This window comes from Perca flavescens, chromosome 9, assembly GCF_004354835.1.
Source record: "Perca flavescens isolate YP-PL-M2 chromosome 9, PFLA_1.0, whole genome shotgun sequence".
Lineage (NCBI taxonomy): Eukaryota > Metazoa > Chordata > Actinopteri > Perciformes > Percidae > Perca > Perca flavescens.
This window is the reverse complement of record NC_041339.1, coordinates 11,632,101-11,650,914: the sequence shown is the minus strand read 5'-3', so window position 1 is coordinate 11,650,914 and position 18,814 is coordinate 11,632,101. Positions and strand designations below refer to the sequence as shown.

General features: G+C 38.2%; 2 long non-coding RNA genes across 2 annotated transcripts in view; one reads left to right on the top strand and one right to left on the bottom strand.

Annotated features, from left to right (window-relative positions):
- Positions 1 to 18,814, top strand: part of LOC114561711 (uncharacterized) — a 169,031-nt gene that overhangs the window by 55,287 nt on the left and 94,930 nt on the right. Inside the window, exon 2 of the long non-coding RNA XR_003693389.1 lies at positions 17,228 to 17,319. This is a non-coding gene — a long non-coding RNA (uncharacterized LOC114561711). The remainder of the gene's footprint in view (positions 1 to 17,227; positions 17,320 to 18,814) is intronic.
- Positions 1,026 to 2,716, bottom strand: LOC114561709 (uncharacterized). Its single transcript, XR_003693388.1, has 4 exons — positions 2,458 to 2,716; positions 1,485 to 1,549; positions 1,199 to 1,377; positions 1,026 to 1,115 (listed from the first exon to the last, which is right to left on the bottom strand). It is a non-coding gene; the product is annotated as an uncharacterized LOC114561709 (long non-coding RNA).

The window sequence follows — 18,814 nt, the reverse complement described above, 5'->3', positions numbered from 1 at the left end:
AATGCTGGGTCAAATTAATTACAATTCTGGGTTGATTCAACTACATATTTGTTATATAGTGTACCCAAATGCTGGGTCAAATTAATTATAATTCTGGGTTGATTCAACTACATATTTGTTATATAGTGTACCCAAATGCTGGGTCAAATTAATTATAATTCTGGGTTGATTCAACTACATATTTGTTATATAGTGTACCCAAATGCTGGGTCAAATTAATTATAATTTTGGGTTGATTCAACTACATATTTGTTATATAGTGTACCCAAATGCTGGGTCAAATTAATTACAATTCTGGGTTGATTCAACTACATATTTGTTATATAGTGTACCCGAATGCTGGGCAAAATTAACCTATATGCCAGATTAATTCTAACACATTACAGTACAATTTAAGAAAATAAATTGCAATAAAACTGTTAAACTACAAACCTAGAACAGAATACATGCTAGATGTATGCATATATTATTTAATAAACACTTAAACAATACAAAAACAAAACAACATAATGGAATCTTTGAAAAAAATGTATTATATCAACAATATAGTGGAAATGGTGCAGTTCATATCACTCAGGTAGGAAAACATTCAGAGCAAAACAACAATTACGAATGAACTGGCTGAACATTCAACAGGTCTATAGTGAACAAATTCAAATTCCTATTAAAAAGCTGCTATTAAGAGCCATTAGCTCTACTTGCAAGCAAGTATTCTACTTTAAATAAACTTTACCATTTTAGACTCCCCTCCTGGCATTTCACGTGACCAAGTTTCAAACAACTTTGATGCAGCATCCCCATGCAGGACAAGCCTGTGCAATCTATAAAATGGAAAACACATTTTTAAAACCAATTCAATGTGGCACACTAATAAAACATTATAAACAATGCATCCTTATATGTAAGATCATATTTCCCTATACCTACCATGCCTTTGGTCATTAGGTGAGGGAACTCTTCGAGGATTTGATCGATGGTCCAATTGTTGTCCCTAATCCACTTGGCCCTGTAGACTGCTGTGTTCAGCATGTAGTTCTCTATCTGGCTGAGGGGCTGAGAATTATTTCTCAACCATTCTTTAAGCTGTGACCCACGTTCGTCTGATATGGTACAGTCTGTAAAAAAGAACAAGAAAGTTGTCATTCACTGAAATATGGATGTTTTGCTTCATCAAATAATTTTTCAGTTTAATAATTACCTGGTATGAGAGCCCTTGCGAGAGCGCCATCATCTGGCGTTTGTGGTGGTGTCTGTGCCGTGCTCTGCGACCTGCTGGTTGATCTCAGCCGCTTCCTGACGTTCCGCAGCCTTTCCTCCAGGAATCCAGTGGCCGGCTCTATTCATCTATTGGAGTCACTTTGACATATTACGTGGAAGCTATTGAAAAAAAGAGGAAATTATATTTCATAAGAATTCATGTCTGAAAAGGGCTTTAGTAGCAATGCAGACTTGATATGCTGTGGATGGGAAAACATATTTCTTACCTTTTAAATCTTTCGACAAGGTCTGGCACTCTGTCAAAGTGTTAATGACAAAGCTATCCATTGATCTGAAACAAACACAAAAAGAGCTTAAGCAAAGATACAATTGCTATTGTATTAACTATTCAGATATCACCATGTAAAAGCAATGCAGACTAACAGCAGAATGTAATCCAATGTGAAGATAACAGCCATTTTATTTAGCATCACAATCCTCCCTCTCTACCTATACAATTCATATGACAAATTGCATGCATGTAAATTGTTTTTACCTTTTTACAAGAATATTTGTGGCTGCTCAAAGCATAGCCTTCAGGGCACGAGTGTCAGTACAACAGTACAGCAGTGGTTCCCAAACTTTTTATTATATATTTCTTAACCCTTAACTCAAGTGGCCCTTGTCGTTTGCCAGGCCGCCATTTTAAATAAGCATTTGTTCTTATCTATTGTGGGTCACCAATTTACTTAAATAAATGCACATAAATGCATTTAGTCAAACATCAGGTTTATCTCACTGTTTTTACATACTTTAATCAGTCATACACTGTTATGCCTTCACATTTCACATTAAAAGCTTCAGGAAAAACAAGCGCGTTCATTTATAGCCAGTTAAAATAATATAGCTAGCAAGGCAACTAACGGACAGCCAGTTGGCTAGTAAACTAGATAGTTTGTGAACTGCCGAATTACCTGGCTAGCTTGAAACTAGCTGGCAAATTAGCCTGGTGAACTCAATAAACATGACCATATGCCCATGGGCATTATGAACTTGTTTCATTAATTCATTAATATAATTCCGACCAAACGGATAAGCTGTAGGCTATACATGCTTCCATGATAACGGCTAAATGGCTAACGTTAGCTAGCTACGTTGTTAGCCAAACTAACCAACTAGCCTCACAATATAAAGATAGTACTTTAATAGGTAACGCAACACAGACAATGTGAATTAGACATGTAGCTAGTGTACACAAACCTTTTATTATGTATTTGCCTCGTTGGATGACCAGACTGGTTCTCTGCTGTGACAAGCGCTCGGTGTGTGGACTCTGGTGATGATCTGATGATGTTCGAAGCACAAACAACCCAAGTGCTGGGTCAACCGATGTATGTTGGGTTGATGGATTTTGACTCAACACATGAGTTGCACAAAATAACCCAACTTCCATATAAATAACCCATAATGGGTAAAACATTTCATAACCCAGCGGTTGGGTAGATGAAATAACCCAGCATTTTTTAGGGTGTAGTAAAAACGGTTTTGTATGGCAGGGCACCTTTTAAAGTGCAATTTTCTTCCAACTAATACAAAAAATCTTGCAGCCTTTTGTGATGTGTATATTGCGACGATGAAAAAAAACAACAATATACTGTGCAGCCCCGGCTCGAAGCCAAAGCTAAGCCTCCACCTGCGCCTCCTGTGTGCTGTAGCTCTTTGGCCACAATTATTTTTAGCCATTTGTTTTTAGTGGCATGATGCAATGGATGGCAAAGTCATTCTGTTGGATGGTTCACCAGTCGATCCACCACTTTGCTCCAGACTGAAAGGTCTCAACTGTTGGATGGATTGCCGTGAACCTTTTTGCAGACATTTATGTCCCCCAGATGATGAATTCTAATGACTTTGGTAATGCCCTGATTTATCATTTAGTGCCACCAACTGGTAAAAATTTCACTTATGCAGTGAAATATCTCAACATCTCATGGGTGGATTTTGTGTAGACATTCATGGTTTCCAGATTATGTATCTAACTGACTTTGGTGATGAGCCCACAACTATGAGGTTGGCATTAGTGATTTTGAGTTATTATTCAATGATGGATTACCATGAAATATGGTAGCCAAATTCGATGAATTGTAATAACTTTAGTGATCCTTTGGATTTTCATCAGGTCAAAATATTTATATACCTCCGATTCTGTGGTTAATGACCAAAGATCTGCAAAGTGGACCCCAGGATGAGTAGCTGCTACATTATTAGCAGCTACTGGGGATCCGAAATAAAGATAAAGATAAAGCTAATTAAATCAGCCAATCAGCACTTTTTTTAGTGCTAATTAACAAAAGTTAGCATTCTATCATGCAAAACTAAGATTGTGACAAAGGTAAATGTTACGTGCTAAACATCAGCATGTTAGCATTGTCATAGTGAGCATGTTAGCATCCCGTTGTTAGCTCAAAGCAGAGCTGTGTCTAAGTATTGGTAGTTTATAAGTTTTTATTTGGCAGACTAGGTTGCATATTACATCGCACCTGGTCAAAAAACCCATCCAGAAGTGCCTTTACAGACAATTAAATTACATTTCTCCCATGTGCAGCATCTTATTTTCTAATACTTTGTATTGAGTATGAACACATGAATAGTGAGCTGGAAGAAAACTTTTGTATTTGGGAGTGTGATGTAACACTATGACAGGGTGCAAATTTAACACACCCTAACCATCCTGGAGAGCACCGATTGTTCTTATCATATTTGTTTACACCTTTGGAATGGACAGTGTTACATACCTTTAATTAGTTTTATCTGATCTTCAAAATATCATACAGACTTTGTGAACTTCATTTACATATAACTTAGTCTAGATCCACGACGTTCCACTTCCGGGGTTGCTCCGGTACTGCCGGAAATTCCGCCGGATGTCACTCTTTTCGGGCCAGATGTCCGTTACCTTCCGTTACCTTCCGCTTTCTATATGTTTTAATTCTAATCTCCGGTGGATTTCTGAGGACTATGGTTAACTGCTCCTCAGATCTCTGCAGGGTAAATCCAGACAGCTAGCTAGACTACCTGTCCAATCTGAGTTTTCTGTTGGACCACCACCAAAACAAGTTCCTTCCCGAGGCTATTTTGCAGCGGCACCGTGGCTCTGTCGGGTGCTTAGCACCACCCCACAACAATGCGATTGGTTTAAAGAAATGCCAATAAACCAGAGCCCGTTTTGTCTCCCGTCCAATGGTGTGTGGACTAGCCAGACCCCAGTGCTGTGGACAAAGGTCTGGCAATGCGCGACTACATATAACTTAATAATTTACCAATTGTGATATTCATAGTATATACTTTATGTGCAGATGATCACAAAGACTAAGTTAGCTTTTGAAGATAACTCACAGACAAAACACTGAGAGGTTGTTGTGAAATTCCAGCAGCAGGTACGGAGAAGATAAAATTCTCCGGATCTGTAAAGTATCACTTCCAGCTGTTGTAGAATCCATCAGAGCTGTCTACAGTTAAAACGCTGTATTGTCTGATGCAAAGGTGGTTAGAATAGTGCGCTGTGATTGTAGCCACAATACAGATTCCATCACGTCTCTAATCTACCGCAAAATCTTAACAGCACCAGGAAGGTGAAGTTGCAGGGTGGAGAAGAATGTTGAGATTACATTTTTTTCAATGATTGGCTGCTTTGAAAAGGAATAAATATCTTTACGTTTCACAGTAGTATTTGATATAAAGTAAATGTTTGTAAATTTAAAGGAAAATGTCTTAGCTACAGTGGTGCAGTGAGGTATAGAAAAACCTTGTCAGTACTAAACCTCAACATGTTCATACCATAAGACTGTAAAGGCATGTTTGTTTTACATAATTTCAATGACAAACCAAAGTGAAAATAAAGCTAATTTCCTACAGAGTGCTGCTGAATTAAAAGCTAATTATTTGAAATAAGTTTTATGATGGTAAGTCTTGACCCTCTCTGCAAACCGTAATAGGAAAGAAAGGCATAAACATACAGTATCTGGATGGTTTAGAATTATCTCTGAAGCACTCTAAAACGATTTGTCCTTAACGCCAGGCACACAGGTGCTATCTCACTGCTTTTGTTTCCTTAGTTTTACTGTGTTGCAGGGTTCACAGGAAGAGGCCACAGTTCTGTATCAGCATTGTGCAAAATAATTTATTTTTGTTGTTGTTGAGATAAACCATTTTTTTCCCCTTTTTAGTACAGAAAAAAAAAAAAGAAGCTGTGTGCTGACTGCGCTCACACATATTGTGCAGCATGAAAAAAAAAGCCACATTCTCTCACATTGGCCTGTCTGGGATAGAAGAATGCTGATTTGCTTGAGGTAAGGAGAAGCAATGGCCATTTAATTAACCTTTCCTGCCTCAATCTGCTCACAACAATTTTGCCTGTGACTCCCTTTAATAGTTTAATGACCTTGCTGTCAGAAAGACTGAGAGGAGGACGGAGTCAAGGTATGATTTAATTAAAGGAGTCCATATGTTTAAGACTGTACCTACGGAGATGCAGAAACATTGGGGTTCCTGGGAGTGACAGAACTGACCTCGCTATTGAGTTTCAAAATGACAGCAAGCGGCATATTGTAAATAATTAGAAGGGAAAAGCGAAAGAATAAGGCGGCTGTGCGTTTGTCACTAGCGTTAGGTAGTTTTTGTATTCAATGTCCAGTAGTGCTGACTTTATCCACAATATGGTGCTAGTGTCCCTCTCAGAAAAGAAACTGTTTCTATATTCAAACCCAATTGTATTAAAGAATAAGTACAGTCCCTTACAAGCTTTATGCTTACAGTGTTTGAACCATGATTGTCAGGGAGGCGGTCAAATGGGCATATAGTACTTTTCTAAAGGAACACTACTTCATCCAAGGTAGACAGTAAACAATACTGTAAAATCTGCTACAAAATAATGTCAAAATTATAAAATAATTGATGTTATTATATTAGACATTTGAGTAATCTATGAGTACTCCCTCCTTCATCAGGACTTAACTGCCACTGAAATATTTGATCAATATTTTACTTGAAGTCAACTTCAAAGTTCATCTGTTTCTTTAAAGGTCCAGTGTGTAATGTGTTTAGTTTTTTATTATCAAAATCTGTGTTGCCCGTTCACAAACTTGTCCTTTTTCTTGAATATTTACCACCATCATCAATTCCAAGTATTCCTTTTGGCTTGAAATTTTACATTTGCATTTGCATGAACTGGGGTAGACCATCCATATTCATGCGCCATCTTGAAATACGTTAGCCGGTAAGGGACATACAGGACATTTTTCGCATTTTCAATGTCACATGATAAACTGACAGGTGCTGCTAATTCTGCTAATGGGTATCGTAGCTTCCCGGGCCCGGCAAGTTTGAAGAAGGAAACATGGAGGACCACACCGTATTCAAAATCCAAATTTCAGGAACAGGAGTCTTCTTCTTTGCCCAAAAAAAGAAAAAGGATATTAAAAAGAGAAAGAGACCATCTTTTTGAAGCGTGAAGGCCACCGTAGCTGTAATACGTAGTTTGAACTGTGTGGTGTGAGGGAGTTGATTGCGATATACAGAAATTCCTACACATTGGACCAACAGACCAATCTGCAGTTCACATTCATTGATAATAACTACATTAGTGGGATACCTAAAATAACTTTTTTGTGACTGCTATCTAGCTACAACATACGGACAATTACTTGCGCAGGCAGCCAAGGCTAGATGGTGTAAGGACTGAGTGACAGACTCATCATCCTGATGCTCTTCTACAACAGAAAAAAAACAAGCAACCTGCAATTTGTTTAAACATTTCCAAACGATAGATAGTGGCCAACGGTTTTATTTTTTATGTTTCACAAAACGAATAACAGCCGTAGAGAAACTCTCAGTCCACTCTGACTGTCCAGTACTGTCACGTAGTGGAAGGTCTTCCCTCACAAACAACCTTTGGCTGTGTACAGAGACCAAACAACAGACAAGATAAATGTTGGCCTGTTACCAGGTTACTTACAGAATTAACATGAAACTGTTGCTACAATGTATACACACGTCTAAAAATGAGAAGCCTGCTTACAGCATTGATCATGCTCTGGGGACATAGGTGCAGGGAGGTTATGATGACAGCAGTTTATGTTTTTACTGGCGTGCTCTGGCTCACACCCTATGTCTTAAATAGTACATGGCCACTGTACATTACTAAAACTGCTCAAGTCTTTTTTTCTCATTTAAGCAATGTTACACGAGAGGGTTTGATTTAACGTCATTATTGGCACGACAGTGATGCGGCTAGGACCGAGGTTCGTAAGGGTCAATAAAGTGCCAATAATATGACGTTAAATCAAACCCTCTCGTGTAATATTGTGATTATACAACAACGGTTACCAACAAAATAAAAGTTATAATCAAACTGTATTCATATTGTGGTGCAATTCGCTCTCAAAATTACAAAAAAAGCAACCGAGACGATTTCTAGTCCCTCCCTGCCAGTCAATTTAAGCTAACGTTAGCTTTGTAGAGATCGTGGGATTTCCCAAACTGAATAATTACCGCAAATATAAACACCAAACTACTTTGCTAGCTCTATCCTGTTTTAACTAAGATATCTGCTGAAAAAAATATTTTTTCCAATGGATAGTTTTAGATACTAAACGTCTGCGAACTTCAAACAACAGAGACGATTTGCTGTCCCTGTAAAACATTAGTCAGCAGCTAACGTTAGCTTTGTAAAGATAGTGGGACTTCCCAAACTGAATAACTACTGCACATATAAACACAAAACTGCTTTGCTAGCTCAATGTTGTTGTAACTAAGTATATCTTCTGAAAAAAATATTTTTTTCCATTGACAAATATAACTCCTGTACGTCCGTGAAAATCACAATTAGCAGCTATTTTCATTTCACCGGCACAGCTGATCCAAACATATCCAGTGAAAGTTGTAACAAATAAATTGTTTAATCTGATGAATCACTTTATATACTAGTTGGAGAGCTTTTGTGTGTTCCACTGTGGTTCCTGAATTACTGACATTAATACAAATGTTTTTAAACAGTTTTTTAAATTCAACTCCGTAATGTGGACAGAGAAATTGCCGAGTGATATTTTTAGTGATGAGCCAGGTGTGCTCAAATGGCTCTGGATGTACTGTCATGCTGATTTGAGCATGTTCTAAATGTCTAGTTGACCAATCAGATTGTCTGGTTGGATCTACTTACTCATTATGGAGTATAAGCAGCCATTCTGGCCCAATCATCATCACAAACATCAACGCCATTTTTTTGAATAATGACTTCCGCTTATCTTTTTCATTTTGTGGTTCAAATGAGCCAATGCCTCTCTGTCCTCCATCACAGCAGACTCAGAGAATGATGGAAGACTGCCATGGTCACCTGTGACAGCTCAGCTGACTGTCATACACAGTATTGGTCCACTGATGAGAGTGAAATTACTTCATAATAGTAGGGGTGTTCCTGGGTTTATATAACGATATCATAATCCTCTTTTCACACAATGATGATAATGATCATTATTATGGCAGGGGAGTAGGGGGGCAAGGAAACCGCTCAGAATGGAGACTTTGCTGCATAATCCTCCTGCCTTGAAAGGTTAAATACGGATTTGAATACTATGATCCCCCACTCCGAAAATGATAGTACCGTATTTGAAGCAAATGTGCTCATTGTGCACTTTACCTTGCGGAGCAGCATGAGTGCCACACTCCACCAGAGAAGACATGCTTACAGCACTGTATTTGCACAAGTGGTAGCAAAAAAAGCATTATGAAGAATGACTGACTTGAGAAATCCACTGTTGGAGGAGTTGTTGTTATACTTAAGTTTAATTGGGGCTGTCGTAGCCTAAAGGTTGGCAGAGCAGGCTTTGGACCAGAATCACTAGAGCGGAATAATGTGGGTAGGGAAGTAAATGTGTAATGCTTTCTGCTCCCTAAATGTTGCCCTACAGTACCATCATGTTTTCCTCAACCTCTCACTTAACCCCAGCTGCTGTAGTGGAATACAGTAGCTCAATTGCTAACAACAGAAGAGTGTGATGGGCAGCTTCCAAGTGCAAATATTTTTAACTGGGTATGCTATTTCTACATACCCAGTTACATACACTTCTCTCCCAGTGTGAATTTGTGTAGCTGTATGAATGCGATAGATAAAAAAATAGTATTTTTTTTAAATAGATAAAGTCAAACATTTAACTGATTAACCATTGATTTAACCGTTACTAAAGACAATAACATACTGTATCTTAAATGAATCTTTTTTCAATTAATGTACTGTATTTGTTGTTGTATGTGCAAGTCGGACACATTAGAACAATACTCCACAAAAAAAACTTTTTTTTAGAATTAACAATAGTCTACAACTGATCTAGCAGTTCTGTGAGGCACCGTGGTGCTATGGGCTAAATGCTAATGACTGCATGCTAACATGTTCACGTTGACATATTCACAATACTCGCAATGACAATGTTAAAATGCTTATTTTAGCGTGTAGACGCTAGGTGAAAAGCCACAGGATCACCATAGTTTTTTTAGGATTTATCCTCTGGGTACCATGAATGTCTGTACAAAATGTCATGGCAAGCCTATCCAATGGATTCCAACACCGGCTCTGATTTCTTGCGAAAAATACGTTTCAAAATGTCCATAACTTTTTAAACCACTTCTCTTCTTCTGTCCAAGCAGTAGGGCTGAAGTAAACAAAGATCTCTACGTTATCTCTAGATTAACTAAATGTGCCACAGCTCACTGAGGGTATATTTTTTAATTCTTTGCAACTATTTACACCATGTTACAAACGCCAGCAGCATGACAAGGCGTTGAGCGTCTATTCTGCGCTGAGCGCTGCACGTTTGGCCAATGAGAATGGTCCGACAAGAGCATATTGACCAACCAATTGTCATATTTTCATCAGAATATCCTAATATATTCCTAAATACACAGCTTCTTCATTGCTACTACTTGCTTAGACTGGTTGTAGTTACACCTTTTAAAACCTCATCTTAGTTTACAAAGAAACGCCAACAGACTGGTGCACTACACAAAAATGCAGCACAGAGGCGGCTAAAGGTAACTAATCCTTAAAAGCATTTAAAGAGGCTAAAAAGTGTGTTTCACTGTCTCCTTTGACTGTTTTACTTCTGGCCACAGCCAACAACGCTGGTGGCCAGATGTTTGGTTTAGTTGTTTGGTTTGGTTGATGGTTTGGTTTAGTCAGAAGTGTGCTGTGTTGCACACGTAACCTCACCCAGCAGTGATCTCACAGTGTACTGACATTCCCTGGAGTCCACTTCTACATCACTGTGGCAAAGTGAGAAGTTAAACCTCTAGAGGTCTTTAAAAACACGATTTTCTTGTTAAGTCTCTTTTTATTTGTAAGAATGGTAAGAATGAATGCAGTAATAGACCTCAACAATGTGGAAATGAAAATCCCATTCATTTTCTTCATAAGGATTTTGATTATTAGCCATAATGTCGAAACCATCCAAGGTAGACTTACCATGAATAAATGTGAAATGTGCTTCATCTCAAAAGTTAACAATAACCTTACCTTCTTTTTTACTCACTTCTACAATAAGAAACAAGGTCAACTGTTTGGCTGCAGTAGAAACTTCCACAACACTTCAAAAGGAAAGGTTAGACACCACTTCAGTCGAAAGTGTGAAAACGAATTGCTTAGTGGCTGCATATTATTGTATTGTAAGTATAAAATTGTTTGGCTGCAATCCCAACCTTTCATATTGGGTATCTAGTGAGATTGAGTCCAATCTGATATTTCTATTTATCTAAATGTTGATTGTCACAAACAACCTTTGGCTGATTATAGAGACATGCTCGCAGAGAGCACTAACCAAACAACAGACAAGTTAAGAGTTGACCTGTTACCAGGTTACTTACAGAATGAACATGAATTGATGCGAGCTGATGACCTGCATCCAGCCGTGTTTGACATTTTAGCCTGCTGTATGTTTTGTACACTGCTCTGTCCTAGTAATTATGTATTTTGCCAACCTCAATGTCTGAAAAGATTTTTCACAATCACACATACACACACACACACACACTAATTTTCATTCTTAGTGAAATGCTCACGCTGTCAAACCCAGCTGTGCTGCAACACTAGCAGTCTGATAAAGACAAAACACCATAGTTTAGTAAAAAAAAAAAGGACTGGATTTTGATCAGGTCTATTTTATCCGATACCGATCCATCACATTTTAGCCGGATGGGCCCCAATCTTGATCCGTAGGATCGGCCTGGGACATCTGTAGTTATAATGGGGCAAAACCACGGGGGTCATAATGGGGAAAGAAAATGCTAATAACATGGTAATATAATGGTAGTAATAGGCTAATGTGATTCCACTTATCAGGCTATGTCATGGTAGTATTCTCTTAATAATTATGGGGTAATTGTGTAAAATCTTTGCAACTGCAGGCTAATAATGGGGTAATTGATGAAACACAAAGGTAACAGTGGGACAGCAATATGGTAATGTTTTTTATTAGGAATGTTTAACGTATTCCAAACTTTTACACATAATGTACGCATTTGTATCTTGCATTTTTTCAATCTAATCCTAATTGTGCTACAGGTCTAGGGCTGCACAATTAAGTCGTAATTTTATTGAAATTGCAATATGGACTAGTGCAATATCCAAATCGGGGGCAATATTTGTTAAAGTAAAAATATGTGTCAAACCATTCTGAATTAAGTATTGTGGTGCAGCAGAGATATCCCGGCCTACAGATCCTATCCTATAGACTAAAGAAAAAAAATCGTTGTTGGGTACTGATCCTCGCAAAAATCACACTAAAATCATTTGAATTTTTTTAATTTGAATATTTTTTAATTAAAATGAGAATAGTGATACAAAAATGATAATTCCCTCCAATATCGTGAATCATATCGCAATCGCAATATCAGTCAAAATAATCGCAATTAGAAATTTTACTCATATTGTGCAGCCCTATAAAGGTCATAAAAATCAGTGATGTCATAGCAGTGACAGTGACGTTTGTCTATTCACGCTGCTTGAAAACAAACACAGCTATTGCCTGTGAAAATGTGAGCCAGATTCTGATTCATATTTCATTGCTGACTCACTATATTTACTACATACTACATTGGCCACTTGTTTTCTGAATATAGCTGAATGATAATTAAGACAAACGATAATCCTTGCTTGATTTTAATGCAAAATCACAACATATTTGGTTTCTATAAAATAATCTGAATTTATAAAACAGCAAAGGGCCAATAAGGGATGTTCTGCCTGCAGAGCCCTGGCTACACCATGCACGTTTGTATGATGCATACATGTGTGCACATGGTACCCTGTGCGCTCTGCATGTGTGTGTAATGAGAGACTAGTATGTGAGAGTGAGTGCAGTGGGGCTGTGCAGTTTGTGCCAAATTTCAAACATGATTTACATTCTCGATGTAATGTATTAAAACGTTGACAGGGCAAAAGGGATTCACAAGATGCTGCATTAGAAACTCAATTTCTGTGATGAATTGCCTGAAGCCACTGAATTACAAACTGCTCCCTACCACCTTCCCCGACTCACCCCCTCCCATGGCTCAGAAGTTTTTTTTGTGCGTGTCAAAATCTTCTTAAACCTCTCTCTTAATCTGATCTGCTGAATGTGAGAGGGTGAAAGGATTTCCAGACTAAAAAGCATTCATTTTTTCGTCTTGTTGTGCATTGCCTTTTCCAACTGCTGGGTCAGTAATATTCAAAACTTGCTGCTTTGCTCTTCCGTCTCCCCTGCACCGCTGCGCTTGTCTCGGGCTTATGGATGTCCTTTCCACACCTACTCTTTCGTCATTATGTGTGACTGGTGAAAAGCTGCCACCATACTAAACTAAGTGTAAGCATTATTAACTAAGTAGAAGAGCTTGATGGTGACAAATATTTATATAGGGTACTAGCTCTAGGTTATGTACAGCTAAATATACCCTACATACACAGAGTGACGTACTGGACTGCATACGATGACATGGACTTGGAAGTGTCAGATGAAAACATTGTTTCAATGTTAAATTTACTTTGACAACATTAAGTTGTGAAATGTGCAAAGATCTGTTCTGAATATTCTCAAGCTTGATAAATAAGAATATAGTCCGGGCATTTTTTGATATGTTTTATTTAGCCTAGAGTTGATGTTTTGCAAAATTCATTCAATTCACATGTGTTATTCAGTATGTACAAAATATGATTATCCTAGAGACTTGTTAAACACAGATCACATCCACATCGACATCGGTAAATAATCGGTTATCGGCCAAAGTCTTCTCATCAGTGCATCATTCAAGTCCTTCATGCTATAGCTGCTGTTCTCTAAAGTGGAAATTACAAAAACATTCAGCACGAGGTGTAGAGCATCATGTGGAGAAGTGACTCAACATTTAGAACTCATCCACCAGAAAGTGTGAGATCTCCACAAATAGAAAGGATTTTCTGCCTTAAATCAGAGCTCGGATGAATGACAAAATGTCATAAATGTTTTGATTTAGACGATAATGTGTCCAATGGATAAGTCATAACAGTTCAGTAGATTGTTGTACCATGCAGAAAATGAAAATGTACGTTTGACTAGTATGTTTTCTTGTAGAAACAACAGCCTGCGACGATTCAGCATGTCATGGAACCATGGTACCTGACACTGAGCAAGTTAAGAATTGAATAATTGAAATGGGTGTGATATATATAATGGAGTCTGGTCCTGAGCCATCGCTGTGTTTAGCCGTTTGTACTAGGTGGTTCTACTGTATACAGCTGTACTGTATTATTGGTATAGTAGTCACACATAAAGATTGAACTTCATAGTGGTGTTAAAAAATGTGTATTTAGCTTTTGGTTTTGCACTCATTGCAAATTGCTTTGGTACAGAAATCATGAAACATTTTTTACAATATGGGCCTCTCCATGAAATAAGAAGGCTTGAATTAGGGATAGACCGATTATCGGCCCTGGCCCTGCAGATTATCTGTATCAGCGTTTTATAACCAAAAAAAAGTGAATTCATTACAAAGGGCGCTACTTTGGCTCCGCTACAGCTCTGTGTCTGTCCCTCTGCTTCAGTTTCACTCACCACTGAGTCTGACTTAATGTCCCGCCCACAACGCTATCTCACTATCTTTTACTGGGTATTATGTTGAATGTTTCTAATTTATTAAAAAGTTGCTTAAAGCAGCATAACAAACATTCCAAATTCTTAATTTTTACTTAAAGATTTTCCTTTTCACCCACATGCATATCGGTTCCAAATATCAGTTATCGGTTTCATTAACTACTAATAATCAGTATCGGTATGGGCCTTGAAAAACCAGAATCGGTCAATCCCTAGCTTAAATGTGGTGTATTAGATCAGTTCCCAAACATTTTCACGTTAAGGACCCCTAAACTGACACAAGTTAGACCACAGACCGATAAGATAGTCATACATTATGTCATTGTTTCACTTATGGATGGAATTATAGTGAAAATAAATAATTCCCCTATTTGCTGGGGAGCCCCCAGACCCCACTTTGGAAACCAGTGTACTAGATCAACCTACATCAGTGAATTAAGACTGGCAGCTACACCTTTTTATTTGATCATACTATCACAATGTTAAAACAGACACTTTCATCTTACTGTAGATATTAATCTCAGCTAAATCTATATGCTAATACTTAATTTCCTACGTACTGTTATCCTGATACCTCATAACAGTCAGCAGTTCATAATGTCACCAGGTTCAAAGCAGACGTATAATATATGAAAGTCTTCACAATGTGTCTGATGTGTGCTTTGCAGATCAGTCGTCAGTGCAGACTGCTACACCTAATGGTCATGAAGGGTACCCGCTCTGAAAAAAAACCAAAAAAAAAACCCTATACGTCTGCCTTCTGGATTTACTTAGCAATGAGTCTGGTTTGTCAGAAATAGGATAATAAAAATATAAACGTTGAATAGAGAGCTAGAAGATAAACACAATAAATAACTGGAGGAGGAAAAGTACTTTTTCACACACGTGTCTGATTCATTGTTCTTTGGGTTCATGTTTTATATGGATGATGGAGCCGGCCTGTGTGATTGTGCCTCTCCTTATTGTTCTTGTTGATTTACAGCACCAGTACAATGGTGTAATAGGAGTTTGGCTTTGGTGCTTGAGAAGAGGTTTTGAGTAATGCAAGCCCGCTCTTTTGTTTGTGAGCTTGATTGCGAGGAGTGGGGAAGCCTTGGAGCTGTCATCCCAATAAAGAAAGCTCCTCTGTACAGCGTTAACACTGACATCCAATCAAAAGAGGGGGAAAAACAGATTTAGTTCACTGCTGTTTGCTTTTCACACAGAGAGGCCATGCATTAATGGAAATCCAAATATTCCAGCATTACCAGAGGATGATAATGTAAATTCAAGTTAATATTGGTACAATGTGTGTGTTGCCATAATGCGCTCTTCCTGGATTAGTCATTCATTAGACAGGTTTGCCATGCAAAGCCACTGTCAGATTTTTGTCAAGGAGGACAGAAAAAGGGAGAAAACAGTGCCAGCAGAAGCTCTTACAATTAAATTCTGCAGCCTGATTATGGTGACCAGTTTAATCTGGAGCATGTGAGTTCCTCTGTAGATTTGGAGCAACAATTCTTTGCAATAATAGAACAGAAAGACAGCCAAAACAAAAGGCTGTATTAAAGCGCTCTGTTTGGTTTAAAAGAAGCTGGGTAGCATTGTCAGGAAAATGATGTTGTTTCACATTAGATGGTTTAGAATAACAACATCTATTTATACCTCTTTTTTACTCCTTCAATGAGGCGTCTATTTGCTTTGCAGCGTTCCATAATATGAGATATGAGAAAAGGATCAAGGGCCATTGTGTTTAGTGTGCAGAGATCTCGCAGAGATTTATAGCTTTTGTCTTGAGTGTGCATTTATTGTGTTCAAATATTTAGGAGTCCGTGCAATTTAAATTTTCAGTATACTGCTAACATTCATCAAAGTGTCGCTCTTTCTCTCTTATATTATGTAGTGACCACTTCCTACTGAACCTATTTTAATAGAGGCTAAATGTTTAATTTTAGGTCATTACATTTTTCTTAAGGTCAACTTGTGCGATTATTTTTTTTCTCTTCAATTTAAGTCATTTGTTTTCTTGATGACTGTGATTAAATCTGGATGAAGTTCATGTATGTTGACTAGAAATATTTCTCAAAATGCCACATGAAGGACTACTAGTTCCAGACTCCCTTCCTTTTTTGGCAAACATGTTTTTTTTGTCCTGTGTACATATGCTCATGTATCATTCTGGTCTTTATATATTCGTGGGTCTTGTCATAACTTTGAAATCTTTGAAACTTTAAAATGACCATATCTCATAACTTCTAATATTACTGATATATTTTTGTAAAATTTAAAAAATGGCAAACACGCATGCACACACATCAATATTTTTTTTTTTTATCTTACTTCTCCATATTCCATGTTAATTTATTTCCTCTACAGAAGTTATGCCAAAATGTAGCTCTGCTCTGTTAGAATGTAATAATAATACTGCACTCTGTAGACTCAGCTCCCTCTGGAGTCAGCAATGCATGTGGGCTTGAATGCTGGTCTTCCCAAGAACTGTAATTTTTATACAAAGCATGGTCAGTGTAATCTTCAAACTGTCACATTAGTCTGGATCCACAAACCCTTCACACACCATGAAACATTTAAATCAAGTAATTTCCCCCCAAACCAGATTACAAGTCTGATTTCAGGCTCTTTATCTGACTACTGTACCCACAGCAGCATAGCACACACACACACACACACACACACACACACACACACACACACACACACACACACAATTATGTGTGTACACACAATGACATAAACATTTAAAAACTTTTAATTATCAAAAAAATATGCTGTTATATCGCCCAATGTGACAGGAGCTCTAAGAATGAAGAATACCCTGTGTGATGTGGCTGAAGTTTAACTTGTTTTCTTAATCCTTTTTTACAACATTTATTATTTTATGTCATCAGGTATGGCACATTGTGGAAAAAGTCCTCCTGTCCAAGATAAACGAAAATAAGACGTGTCCCTGCAGATGTTTGCACCCTCAGCATCACATGCAGTAAGTAAACTTGGCTTTGAAAAGAAACTACAACAGGGGTGGAAACTACAATTATGAGGTACCATTACTTTTGTTGAATATTTCCATATTCCATATTTATGCTACCACATTCCCAAGGGAAACATTGTACCTTTTACACCACAACATTTATTTGACAGCTGTAAGAGGCCATTATACTCCGTCAGAACAGCTTGTCGGACGGGTGAATAGCTTCGGAAACTCCCTCCCCCACACTCCTGTCAGACGCGGGATTCGGGGGGAGGGGAGGGTGTCCTTGTCCAACTATTTCTGTAACTTTTCAAATCCACCGATTCGGCATTCACACCCATTTTACGCTGTGATTGGTCAGTTGTGCAGAGGTGAGAAAGGAGCCAGGGCTTGAACTTTTCCCCCTAGCTCTTTTTTCACGTTACACAACTATGTGCAACACTACCGAGTGCAAAACTATAAATGTATTCCAGGAGAGAGTGTCTGAAAATGTGCACTGTTATCCCCATAATAAAATTATATTGTGTTCCCTCTTGCGACGGACTTTCTCTCCCAACTCTAAATATATTTGATTTCTGACGTGGTCGTACACATCTTACAAACTACTACTGACCAATCATAAAAAATTAGCATTACTGGTCGGGATTTTACATACAGAGCACATATGATCAGCAAATAAAACATGATACATTTAGATTAAACTACCCAACAGCATATAAGGTGAAGTTAAATATACGGGTAACTTAAGTATATTAGCGCCAACTCAACTAGCCACAACATTAAAACGCTACCTGAGTACGCCACCTGTTTAAAAAAGGATCGAAATTGATGCCCAGAACCCGAGGTATCGTCTTTTTTATTCCATGCATTCTTCCTTCTTGTCAAAATCTGCTGCCTACATTACCCACAATATAGTCTCACATTGTCTGACCATACTCCACAGCGCTGTGGAGTCTGACTACACCACAGATGCATTCTGGGATAGGAAAAAAAAATTATCTGGGTTGTTTGCATGTCTTTAAACCAATCACAATCGTCTTGGGCGGCGCTGAGTTCCAGACGCAGAGGCGGTGGCTCTGCAAAATAGTCTTGGGAAGGAACTTGTTTTGGTGTAACATTTGCACCCCACAAAAGAAAACGCCACGTGAAGTATTAAATGGGGCGACGCCGGCGAGCTAATTCAGGCAGGCAACTCGAGCTGCACCGCTGCATACACATGTGACACGCTTCAAACTCCGTATAATTTACCAAACATACCCCTATTAATTTGGCGGTCTATTTAAGCTGCTCATCAATGACTGCTCTGTTAGCCCCACCACCACCCCAGCATTCACCTGCAGGCTCCGGCCAGGGACAAGCTACTTTATCGCCTCTCCCCAACATCTCATGTAAACCCAAACTGCAGGGAGTGATGAGGTCGGAGAATGGCCGCCAAACACAAATATTCTGCTGTTATAATAAACATTTCAACCGTGAGTTTTCAGACTGAAATGAAGTTAACTGTTGA